The sequence below is a fragment of the Mobula hypostoma genome, chromosome 3 (assembly GCF_963921235.1).
Source record: "Mobula hypostoma chromosome 3, sMobHyp1.1, whole genome shotgun sequence".
NCBI classification, from domain to species: domain Eukaryota; kingdom Metazoa; phylum Chordata; class Chondrichthyes; order Myliobatiformes; family Myliobatidae; genus Mobula; species Mobula hypostoma.
This window is the reverse complement of record NC_086099.1, coordinates 104,212,996-104,227,012: the sequence shown is the minus strand read 5'-3', so window position 1 is coordinate 104,227,012 and position 14,017 is coordinate 104,212,996.

Here is a 14,017-nt window from a genome sequence, read left to right as displayed (position 1 = left end):
GCAACAGTGGCCAAGAGAGGGAGGAGAGGAGACCTTTGAACAGGAAGGAATTGCTATCTTCCAGGAATTCCTGTCTTGTTTCTACCTCCAGCTGTATTGGAAAGCTGACATTCTGACTTTCAAAGGCAGAAATAAATGGGACCTGTCACTTCTACAGCAAGCACTCTCACCAGGCAGTCATCACAGGAATGCTCCTGTGTTGGGCCTTGACTAGATGGACTTTGTTGGGCATCTAAAATAGGAAAACATCATTAGATATAAGAATGTAATTAGGCCATTCGGCCCATTGATTCTGCCCCATCATTCTATTTCGGCTGATTATTATTACTCTTTAGCCTGTCTTCTTCCTGTAACATTTGACGCCCTGACTAATCAAGAACCTATTAATTTGGGCTTTAAATATACTTAATGATTTGGCCCTTACAGCCACCCATGGCAATGAATTCCACAGAATCACCACCCTCTGGCTAAAGGAATTCCTCCACAGTTCTGTTCTAAATGGATGTCCCTCTATTCTGAGGCTGTTTCCTCTGGTCCTAAACTTATCCACTGTAAGGACATACTTGCTACCTCCAATCTATCCAAACCTTTCAAGATTCGATAGGCTTCAATGAGATCTGCCCTCATTCTTCTAAACTCCAGTAGGGACAGGCCTTGAACCATTAAATGCTCCACATGCATTAGTCCTTTCATTCTCAGGATCACTCTTGTGAACATCCTCTGGACCTCCTCCAATGCCAGCACATCAGTGTGTTCATTGTCAGAGTTGTCTCATCAATTTGAAAGCTGTTATAGATGTCCAAAGGACCTTTTCCAATTACATGATAACGGGACTTGTATTCATTTGTTAACCAATTGGGATAGATGTTATTCTTTCTGTCTGTGTGAAAGCTGTTAGTTTGCACGGGCTTGTGGGAGAAGGTATGAAGAAGATGAAGAGAGAAGACATGGCTTGAGGAGACGATTGCCGGACCCACGGAGCCTGGGCTCGGGGAGGGAGCCCAGAGGTCAACAACGAGTGGAGGAGGATCAGCGAAAGGAAATCTGTGAGTTCCAACGTTTGTGCACTGGACATGTTTATGAGATTATTGGTGCCTTTTATTTGTTTTCCTTCTCTTTTGTTTCTGTACTAACCCCATACTTAAATATAAAATCTTAATAGTTTAACCGCACATTGTGGACTGAATGTTATTTCGGGGTACTGATGTTACACAGAGGACACAACACGTAGCATCCACCCAAACAAGAGAGCTAAAGTTTGGCCGGGTAGGGGGCGCCACCCCCGAGATCATACCACTAGGCACAGCGAGTCTTACAGTTGTATGACCCTCCTTTGCTTTTATGTTGAATTTGACATTCCTTGTCAACCATGGTTCCTCATCCTCCTTTTAGAATACTTCTTCATCATTGGGGTGAAGCTATCTTGCATCTTCCGAACTGTCCCCAGAAACTCTTGCCATTGTTGTTCTGCCATCATCCCTGCAAGTTTCCCCTTCCAATCAACTTTGGCCAACCCCTCTCTCATGCCTCTGTAATTTCCTTTACTCCACTGCAATACTGATACATCTGACATTATCTTTTCTCTTGCAATATTGTCCTTTTGACATGCCTTTTCTATCTTCCATTGTAATTTGTGGTCCACATCCTGGATATTGAATGGAGGCCTGTATCCGTAGCTACAAAGTGGCTAAACGTGTTCCCAATAGCCTCACTAAAGCCTCGCACACTGTTGATGTGTTGAGAAGCCTCTTCTCAAGGACTGATGTTCCGGTACACTTAGCCAGTTACAATAGACCACAGTTTGTTGTGGAACAGTTTCAGTCATTCCTGAAAATGAATGGAATAAGACATATTACATCTCCACCATACCACCCAGCTACAAATAGCTTGGTGGAAAGGTTTGTCCAGACTCTAAAGAATTCACTGTGAGAAATGTCAGCAGAACACACTACACTATACTGAAGCAGAAGTTCACCAATTTCTTCCTTCTATATCAAAATGCAGGATATTTCAGAACCAACAACTAACAAGCTGTGCTGTTTCTGAATCGTCCCTTGTGCCTACACTGAGATCTCCTCAAACCCAGTCTCAGAAGGAGTATCCAGGACACAGCTGATACAAACCAAGGGCTCTTCAAACAAGGAGGTTAAGGTTTGATGTTTCACTCCTGGACAAGCAGCCCTGGCGAGGGACTACAGAGATGATCAGAAGCGGATATTCAGAACTGAGAACCACTTCCTACAGTCCCGGAGACAACTCCTACAAGCACCACAAAAGAGGCTCCAGAACCTGAGATTGTTTCAGGCTTTAATATACTCAATGGCTTGGCCTTCACAACCATCTGTGGCAATGAATTCCACAGAATCACCACATTCTGGCTAAAGAAATTCCTTCTCATCTCCTTTCTAATGGATGCCCCTCCTTTCTGATTCTGTGTCTGCTGGGTCTAGACTCCCCCACCACAGGAAACATCCACTCTATCTAAGCCTGTCAACATTTGATAGCATTCAGTGAGACCTGAGATTACCCCCCTCCCCACATCCTTCTGAATTCCAATGAATACAGGCCTAAAGCCATCAATCACTCTTCATAAGATAAGCCTTTCCTTCCCGGAATCATTCTCATCAACCTCCTCTGAACCCTCTCCAATGTCAGCACATTCTTACTTACATAAGGAGCCCAAAACTGCTCACAATACTCCAAGTGAAACCTCACGAGTGCCTTATAAAGCCCCAGCATTACTTGCTGTTATATTCTAGTCCTCTTGAAATGAATGCTAACATTGCATTTGCCTTCCTCACCGTGATTCAGCCTACAAGTTAACCTTTAGGAAATCCTGATGAGGACTCCCAAGCTCCTTTGCACCTCAGATTTTTAAATTTTTTCCCCAATTAGAAATAGTCTACTCTTTTATTCCTTCTACCAAAGTGCATGGCCATACACTTCCCGACACCATATTCCATCTACCATTTCATTGCCCATTCTCCCAACCTGACCGAGTCCTTTTGCAGCCTTCCTACTTCCTCAATCCTACCTGTCCCTTCACCTATTTTTGTATCATCTGCCAATTTAGCAACAAAGCCATCAATTCTATCATCCAAATCATTGACATGCAATGTGAAAATATGCGGTCCCAACACGGACCCCTGCGGAACACCAATCATCACTGGCAGCTAATCGGAAAAGGCTCTCTTTATTCCCACTCTTTGCCTCCTGCCAATCAGCCAATCCTCTATCCATGCTAGTATCTTTCCTGTAATACAATGGGCTCTTATCAGGTTAAGCAGCTTCATGTGTGGAATCTTGTCAAAGCCCTTCTGAAAATCTAAGTACTCAATACCCACCTTTTGTCCACCCTACTTTTTATTTCCTCAAAGAATTTTAACAGATTTGTCAGGTGAGATTTTCCCTTAATGAAACCATGCTGACTTTGGCCTATTCTATCATGTACCTCCAAGTATCCCGAAACCACATCCTTCACAATCAACTCCTACGTCTTCCATACCACTGAGGGCAGGCTAACTGGTCTATACGTTCCTTTCTTCTGCCTCCCTACATTCTTAAAGAGTGGAATGACATTTGCAAATTTCCAGTGCTCCAGAACTAATTTGGCAAGGGGATGGAAACTGGAGTGATAGGGCTGAGGAAAGGGAAAAGAGAAATAAATCAAAGATGGTGTGTAGCAGAGATAATAGAAAGGATAGGCAGGAGATGAGGCATAATCACAGCCAGTGGGATGAGTTACAGGTCAATAGAGGTGTGGTGCTGTTAAAACAGAAAGCAACAAATATTGGACTGAAAGTGTTATATTTGAATGCACGCAGCATAAGAAATAAAATGGATGATCTTGAAGTTCAGCTACAGAATAGGCAAGTATGACGTTGTGGCCATTTCTGAAACTTGGCTAAAGGATGGCTGCCATTGGGAGCTGAACGTCCAAGGATATACAGTATATCAGAGAGATAGGTGAGAAAGCAGAAGGGGTGGTGTGGCCCTATCTATAAGAAATAATATTAGATCATTAGAAAGGGATGACATAGGATTGGAAGGTGTAGAGTCTCTATGAGTTGAGTTAAGAAATGTAAAGGATAAAAGGACCCTAATGGCAGTTGTATACAGGCCTCCAAACAGCAGCTGGGATGTGGATTACAAATTACAACAGGAGATAGAAAAGCCAAGCCAGAAGGGCAACGTCATGATAATTGTTGGGAATTTTATCATGAAAGTGGATTGGGAAAACCAGGTAAGTACTGGACCTCAAGAGAGAGAATTTATAGAATGTCTAAGGGGTGGCTTTTTAGAACAGCTTGTTGTTGAGCCCACTAGGGGATTGGCTGTGCTGGACTGGGTGTTGTGCAATGATCCAGAGGTGATAAGAGAGCTTGAGGTTAAGGAATGCTTAGGGAACAGTGATCATAATATGATCAAGTACATTTAAAATTTGAGAAGGAGGAATTAAAATCCAATGTGTCGGTATTTCAGTGGAATAAAGGAAATTACAATGGCATGAGAGGGGAACTGGCCAAAGTTGACTGGAAAAGGACACTAGCAGGAAGGACAGCAGAGCAACAATGGCTGGAGTTTTTGTGAAAAATAACGGAAGTGCAAAGCAGGGTAGACAAAGGAGATGTAGTAGATGTGGTGTACTTGGATTTTCAGAAGGCCTTTGACAAGGTATGTGTTGGGGAGCACTTCGGGTCCAGTGATCATAATACCATTAGTTTCAATATAATTATGGAGAAGGATAGGACTGGACCCAGGTTTGAGATTTTTGATTGGAGAAAGGCTAACTTTGAGGAGATGCAAAAGGATTTAGAAGGAGTGGATTGGGACAATTTGTTTTACGGGAAAGATGTAATAGAGAAATGGAGGTCATTGAAAAGTGAAATTTTGAGAGTACAGGGTCTTTATGTTCCTGTTAGGTTGAAAGGTGTCACACGTTTGAGTTGAGATGCATTCTATATTGAGTTGGTAAGCAGAGAAGAGTGTAGTGTCTTCAATATTTTAGTCATATTTGAGTAATATTGTAAATATATTGTTTGATCAAGCATTCTTTGTTTGTTTACATAATTCATTATGGGTTATATGTAAGAAGTATGTGAATGGCATGTCATTACACCACCACGTCACAAATGAGCTCCTCACTAAAGGAAAGTAAGAAAGTAAGCATCCCACTTCCTGTTTTTTCTTTTTGATTAGTTGGTGCCATTACAATACATAACTTTGCAAACTCTAATAGGCAATGTCTATTATAAATCTAGATCTAGGAACTTTTAATGGAAATTTAAGACTAAAGACAAAAAAATTTGAAGTTGAAGTGGGTATTGAGCTCAATATGTCCTATTATCCACGGCTCCCTAACTCTGCCTCACCTTAAGGTTATACTTTGTCAACTCTTCATATTATTCTCACAATAAAAGATTAACTAGTGTTCCACGATTAGAGGCTTAAATTTTCTGCACCTTAATAAGGTGAGTGTTAATGGATCATGATGAAAGAGTAAAATTAAAAATGTATTTTATTTAAAATAATATCTGAAAAATTAACCAAGCAAATAAGAAGGTACGTGCTTCATCACCTGGTTAAACTAAAGCAGACTGAATGGATTCTATGTCCAAGATGTTAACTTTCTAATAATATCTTCCACTTCTCTTCATCATTTAAGAATACCTTCACTGTTCAACTTTCTCACATTGTACTTTCTTTTGCCCACTGTTTAAATACACTGGAACTTATTGCTAAAATTTTGAAAGACTTACATTGCTTTCAAAGGATGTGACATACAATCATTAAGAGTAAATTTTTGTACTGTTACAAATTACCCTGTGATTGAGATCAGTTTGCTTTCTGCTTCATTTATTGTTGTTCATTGCTTATAATGGTAATTAGTGCAGGTGCTTGAGTATAAATATTATTGGAGTCATAAAGAGATACGGCACAGAAATAAGCCCATCAAATCCACTCGGGCCATCAAGCATAATTGTTTGTACAATAATCCAACCCTAACTCATTTTAATTTCCCCACATTCCCATCAACTTTGAATTCTGTCACTCATCTACAGATGAGAGGTATCTTACATGTAGCCAATTAATCTATCAATCAGAGGATGGGATCACCCATTCAGTAATAAGGAAAACATGAAAACTCCACACAAACAACACTAGTAGTCAGAATCTAACCTGGGTCACGGAAACTGTGAGACAGCGGCTCTACCAGCTGTGCCACTATAACATCCAGCAGATCTAACTGCACAAATTTGTAGGTGAGCGACAAGAATGAGATTTAATACATCCATTGAATGACTCTATTGAAAAGTGAATCTGTATCATCTCTTAAATATCACATTATTTCCTCACCTCTCAGTTTTGCTTGAAATAAGTGTAGCCCCCGGTAAGCCTCAGGCTCGCTCAACTCGCTTTCGTCTAGGGGGAGCAGCCTTCGGCCCCACCAAACTGGGTAATCAAGTTTGTGTGGATGCTGTGTGATGTACCCCACCCCGCCAAAGAACAGACAATACTCCATATGTGATTAAATGATTACAATTTATAGATATTACTGGATCTATATAATTAATAGAGATAAAATATAAAAGGAAAGTAAAAGGTGCCAAACTTATCAAAGTTCAACCACTTCATGCACAACAGTTGGAGCTCAATTAATGGAGTCTTCTTTCCACCATTCGATCCCCTCCGACCCCCTCGACCCGCCACCTGGGACCAACCACTGTGATCGACCAGACGCTCCACACGAATCTGTCTTCGTCTCCTCTCCTCGCCAAAGACCCTGGGCCTCGGACTCCCGTTCGGGGTCCATCCCCTCAGCCAGCTCACAGCATCGAGTCTCCTCTCTCTGTCCCCATCGTGCCTTCCAACCCAAAGCCCGTGAAAACAATAGCTTGCAGACACACAAGATAGAATAACATCTATCCCAATTGGTTCATTCGCTCTCTTATCAATAACATAACCCAAACAAGCAGAGAGAGAGACAGAACTCCTTTTTTGCAGTTATTTCAGAAAAGCCATTTTAATTATAACATAACAAAGACCCATTTTGATTAACCTACGCAGTAACATAAAAGAAGAAACCCCTTACATAAGAGGTTAACAATCCTTAAGTATCCAAATTGAAATAATTATCCTTTGCTATTTCTATTTAAGTCATCTTGAAAATTCAATTACTTCAAGACATTCATGCATTTTAATGAACAGTTGTGGATCAAATTTTGTTCAATTGTCTTGTGGCCAAATGTAAACATATTGTTATCTTCTCACCTGTCTATTACTTCCCCCTGGGTCTCCCCTTCCTCCCCTTTCTCCTACGGTACATTCTCCTCTCCTATCAGATTCCTTCTTTTCAAGCCCTTTACCTACCCAGCTGGCATCACCTATCACCTTCCACCTAAGCTCCTTCCCCTCCCCCACCTTTTAATTGTGGCATATTCCCATTTCTTTCTCAGTCCTGCTGAGGGCTCTCGGCCCAAAACATAACTGTCCGTTCATTCTATAGATGCTGCCTAACCTGCTGAGTTCCTCCAGCATTTTGTGTGTTTTGATTTGGCTTTCCAGCATCTTGTGTTTATTGTTACTGTTGACAGCAAAATATTAAAATATAAAATATTGTTTTCACTAACATCAACATCAACATCATTTCACTGCAACATTTTGTCATTACTGATATTTTAAATGAATTCCTGAGTTTTCTATTTAAAAGAATGCCTTCAGAACCTGTTGAAGTTTCTGGGAGTAGTGCAAGTGAAGTAATAATAGCCTAAAAATAGCCTTGTCTCTATTTAAAGCCTCTTCTATTCTGATTCCCGCTCAAGAAGTTTGAATCTATGCTGCACAAAGTGTGAATATTTGAATGGTTGTGCTCCTCATTGTACAATGGTAAAAAGAGAAATGACATTTCCTAATTGTGCCTGTTCAGGGATCAAAAAATAAACTCTAATGCTTAAAAAGCAGTCAGAGGCTTTTCACTGACAGGGTTCAACTGATGAAAAACACATGAAAGAAAAATCTTTGTTACAAAATAGAGTTGAGACTGAAGTTTTCACACCCGGCCTGGCCTGTATAGTGAATTACTTGCTTTAATGTATTGCATGTCTCACCTAAAAGTGTCTGTGAATAAAAATAGATGAAATTTCTTCTGAGTACTTGTCAGTATTTATCCCTCATCACTGAAACAGTGTGCACTCATGGTTTTGCTCATTGCACTGATCCACACTGACTTCCACTTCCTCAACTTTAATAATGAAATTCTGCACAATCTTATCATCCACCGCCATGTGACTTTCTTGCAAACTCTCTACTACTCTCCATTATCTACGTTTCTCCATTTTGATTACCTGTGGATTCTTAGTTTTCATCATTTGTGGTTGTGTTTTTTTCCATTATCAAGTTCTGTAATTCCCATCTTACAACTCTCTATTTCTTTCCTTTTATCTCGTCTTAAAATGTTCCTTAGAATACTTCTTTTTCACCAGGACTTTGATTATGATATGATACAGGGTAACATTTGCCTGATTGCAGTCCTGTGAAGTGCTTGAAAGGAACTTACTAAACTAGGGGTCCTCAACCTTTTTTGCACCGCGGACCAGTTTAATATTGACAATATTCTTGCGGCCAGGCCGACCGTTCAAGTAGGGTTAATCTCACCTCAGCATGTCTTTTACAGTTAGGGTTGCCAACTTTCTCACTCCCAAATAAGGGACAAAAGTAGCAGTCAAATCCCGGGACACTTTACCCCAGGAAAGACTACCATGACCATGAAGCCTTGCACGGGCACCTGTGTGCACATACATAACGTGCGCAGGTGATGTGCACATGCGCGTACGTGCTTATTCCCCCCCCCCCACAAATCGGTTTTGCCTTCATCTTCCCGATTATACTGTACATACATTATTTCTACTTTATATAGGCTGTGTATTTATCATATCATTCCTGCTTTTACTATATTTTAGTGTTACTTATTTTCGGTTTTATGTGTTATTTGGTATGATTTGTTAAGTTATTTTTTTGGGTCTGGGAATGCTCAAAAATTTTTCCCATTTAAATTAATGGTAATTGCTTCTTTGTTTCATGCCATTTTGGCACGAAAGGTTTCATAGGAACGCTCTACCTTAGCGTGGGAAATACGGGACAAGGGCGGTCCCCTATGGGACAAACCAATTTAGCCCAATATATGGGATGTCCTGACAAATACGGAACAGTTAGCAACCCTATGTTCAAGTTCAACAGTGCGTGACAGGGAATGAGGAAAGGTGCAGCTGACTCATATTGCTTCCTCACAGCCCGGTAGCACATGCTTTGCGGCCCGGCAGCAGTCTGCGGCCCAGTGGTTGGAGACCGCTGTACTAAACAATGTAGCTACATGAATACAAGTTGTTCCGACAGTTCTCAAGCCAGTTGGTTTGCTAGATTATATTATCTAGCTGTCTGCTCAGCACACACTTTGGATAGTGTTCTGAAAGCATTGAATAGTTGTGATTTTGATAAAGTTTAGTGTCATTTGTGTTAGTTCAGAATATTTACCCACAAGTAAATTTCAGAAGGAATTGTAGAGGGAGCAATCATAAGGCTTCTCAAGGTTGCGTCAGTGAGTAATGGCTGATACTCTGTGTAGAGTTTCATTCTCCTTCCATAACTCAAGATTTCCTAAGTGTACAAAATCTATCAATCTAATCCTTAAATATACTCAACAGCTGAAATACAGTTTTGTACCTGGCTCACACCTGTAGTTTGATACCTGGAGAACACCAAGTGTATGGTGTAGTTATTCAGTGGCTTGATATTAACACAGATCTATGGACAGTAAGTATCATGATTGACTGATGAAGGATATGATTTATGGCCAACTCAAGAATGGGGGGAAACAGAGTTCACAGAGTTATTGATTTATACAGCATGGAATCAGACCCTTTGGCCCATCTCCTCAATGCCTTTCAATAAGCCAATCTACGCTAGACGCCGTTTTACCTGCGTTTGTCCCATACCCTTTTCTATTCATGATGTACCTAGATGTCTTCTAAATATTGTAATTGTACTTGCCTCTACCAACTCATCTGGCAGCTTGATCTATATACCCATCATCCTGTGAGTAAAATCCTTTTCTCTCTATTCCCACTTCTATTGAAAGCTGTTTGTACGTTCTCCCCGTGGCCACATGTGTTTGCTCTAGGTGTTCCAGTTCCCTCCCAGATTCCAACGTCACAGGGGTTAAAAATCTCTGTAAAATGAACACCACCACCATTACCACCTCCCCACACAACCCACCCAGCTTCCTTGTTCCAGGGAAGGCAGTACTAGCTTATCCAGTCTTCCCTTATAACTCAAACACAACACTCTTGGCAACATCTTTGTGAATCTTTATTGCACCCTGTCCAACTTAATTATATTTTTCCAATAGCTTGGTAAGCATAACTGCACACAATGCTCCTGGTGTATCCCAATCAAGGATTTGTACAACTGTAACATTAGATCCAAATCTTACACTCAGTGCTTCAGCAATGAAGGCTAGCATTCCATATACCTTCATCACCTTCTGTCTACCTCTGTCACCACTTTCAGAGAGAACTATGTACCTATATCCTGTGGTATTCAACAACACTTCCCAAGGGCCCTGTTAGACATGGTTTAATTTACCAAACTGCATTACTTCACACCTGCCCAAATCAAACTTCAACAGCCCATCTTGCTCATTTTCCCAGTTTAGATCCTGTTGCAACCTTACACAACATTCTTCACTGTCCACTATACCAGTAATTTTGAGGTCATGTGCAAATATACTAATCATTCCACCTACATTCTCATGCAAATACACAGTGAACTCCGGTAATTGGGCCATCTGTTAATTGGGGCAGTCGCTTATTTAGGACAATTCTTAAAGGACAAAAACTCATCAAGAAAATAGCCAGGATTCTTTTCATTTACTTGGGGCACTTAAATGGGGCAAGAAACTGTTGCCAAACAGTTTCTAACCATCAACAGTAACGTACACATGTGTGGTCGTTAGACACTGCAACGTTCTTAGAACGAACAGTTTTTAAATAGCGTCCGTTGCATGTGTTGTGTTCACAAAACAATGGTTTTTGTCACTGATAACTGTTGAGAAATAAGCAATAAGACAACCTAGAAATGTTTTGCTCACTGCAGTTTCAAGCATTCAAGCTTGAAATGGCTGTGAGTGAAAATGAAACAATTTCATGACTTCAACAAGTCTTCAACTACGAAGGATTTAAAGATATTGACAGTCGTCCTGAATGTTACAATGAAAGTGATGATTCGGAGGGTGCAATGGTCAACAGTGTTGTATTAAGGCAGTCTATTTTCTGAACTAGGTGTCAGCACTGAACTTGTGTATTTACCGTCAATCAAATGGTCATGGTGGCATACACTGTATGAATTCCTCCATCAATAACTGCACTATTGATAGTTCTAATTTGTTCTCTATTTCATTTAAATAGATAATTTGTTACTCATTTAAATACTAGTTTGTCTTTTTTATATCTTTTTAACTATTTCCATGTAACTTCAGCTAATTTGGGCAGCCACTTTGCTGGGGCAAAATTTATTGGTCCTGATGTGTCCCAATTAGCTGGAGATAACTGTATATGATGAATAATAAAGAACTCAGCATTGTTTCCTGCAGCACATTACTAATTACAAGCCTTCATTCTGAAAAACAATCCTCAGTTACTACTCACCGCATCCTACTGAACGGTAACGTAATTGGAGAAAATGTACATAATTTACAACCACCGACATTGCGTTAGGGTTTCTCGTTAAGAGGCTGGTCTGACATGATGACATTATTACATAAAAGTTTATTGGAGTATAGTTTTGGAGTTCAATAAAATGTGTAACAGGTTTCGTTAAACATATAACGTCTTGTTTTGTTTTATTTGTGGAAACCTACACTGGTGACCCCAAAGCTCTAGGATGATTCCAGAGTTATTGAACATGTCGGCCAATGCAGTTGCTTGGTTCTTACAAGCAGAGGCCCAGTTCACCCTGTGAGAAATCTGCGCCCACAACACCAAACATTTCTAAAGGCCAATTTATACCTGTGCATCAAATCGATGCTGTAGGTACGGTGTAGCTGTGTACCCTATGACATAGCCTGATGTGCACCTCCCCAAAAATGTAACTACGTGTTGCGGCAACGCAGACCGCAACAACTGTGATTGGTCCGCTTGGTAGCATCGCATTTCCTCCTACGCTGCAATAGCTTCCCATTGGGTGACTGAAGGGCAGGGAAGGAACTCTGGCTGCAATGCTTTCCATAAAGCTTTACAGACCTCCGAAATTTTGGAGGACCCTGTGCTTGATGTCAGTTTGTAGCTAGCTGCTACAGCCTGTTGACTTCCACCTGAAGCTAAAACTCGAATGGTGATTGCCAGTCTCTGAGTATACTGTGCGTACACTGATAATCTACCTGCCGACATCCGAAAATATTTGAAATGCATTTCCTCGTCCATGTCTCTCAGTGGCCGGACAAGCACAGAAAATTCACCCTCCTTCAGTTTCAGTCGCCACTGTTTGGAGTTTGAGTTTCTTCGTGTTGAAACTCAACACGAAGAAACTCAACACAGTGGCATAGAAACCCCACTGCCAATTAGCGTTTTGGCGGTGAATTGCAGAGCAACGCAGATACACCAATGCACAAGGATAAATGCTCACAACGGCGTAGGCCACTTGCATAGGCTACGGCATAAGCTAGTACGCACAAGTATAAATCAGCCCTAAGTGTTAGCATCGATCAGCAACTCCATGTCAGCGAGAGTAGTGAGTCTGCTTGAACATCCACCTAAACACGATAAATACCGATCACCGAAAACTCACCTTTTACAGACTTGACTGTCGGAGTCTGAGCCCACCAAACAGTTGTTCTCTTATCAGGTCTCAGTAATGGTAAGCCTTCAGAGCTAATGGACCACATGCCATCTCTCCTGAGAAATCACCATCCTTTTTTTTACTTTAAAGAACTCTTCATACAGCAAATGTCTGATTCAGTTCGTGTAGCCATCAGTAATGCACCCGTGAAGGACAATTGGGAGCTTGCTGATAGCTGACAGTCTACGCTCATCTAGGCAGCGGAACATCATTCCTCCTCCTTTCCCTACCTCAATAGGCCCGGGCAGCAAGGCCCCCAACATAAGGACGCATGCGGCTGTGAAATAGATGACGCCGGGCCTGAGCTTTTACCTCGCTCGCTTCGGTAAGAACACTAGGAAAGTGCCGACCACCTTGCAGCTTCGGCAGTGCCAGCCCATCGGACATCAGAGGTCCATGAACACTGTGGGTTCCAGCTGCCAGGGTCGTCTACTGTTCATTACGGACACCCTTTCAGGATGATGCTTCCTGTGTGACAGGGGTGTTCAAGTGAGTGTGCTGCCAGCATTGCCTATTGATGAGAAGGCAAAGAGCAGCAAAACCTCACTGGAGGCCGCCAACGGAAGTGGGATCCAGACCTATGGGACACGACGGGTGACATTCTGCTTCAGTGGGCGACTTTACATCTGGGATTTCATCCTGGCTAAAGTAGCTAGACCTCTGCTCGGTGCAGATTTCCTGTGTGCCCAAGGTCTGTTTCTCGATCTTAAGAACTGCCAGCTTGTGGATGTCAAGGACTGCTTCCCCAGTAAGTTCCTCACAATGACTCTGTCAAGCACAAGCACCCCCGTATGTGTGTTTACTCGACTTCTAGGCGAATTCCCAAACCTCACCAAGTCCACATTCTCCACTACAGTTACAAAACATGGGGTCAAGCCTACAATTAGCCTGCCAGTCCACGCCCACATACGTAGACTGGACCCAGAAAAGCTGCCAACTGCAAAAGCTGAGTTTGCCAACATGGAAAGGCTTGGAATTGCACATGGGTCAAATAGCCCCGGGCTTCACCCCTCCTCCCCACATGGCCCCTAAGTCCAATGGTGGTTGCCACCCATGTGATGATTACCAATGCCTTAACGAGGCCACCATTCCCCAATCATTACATGGTCCCACGCATTCAAGACTT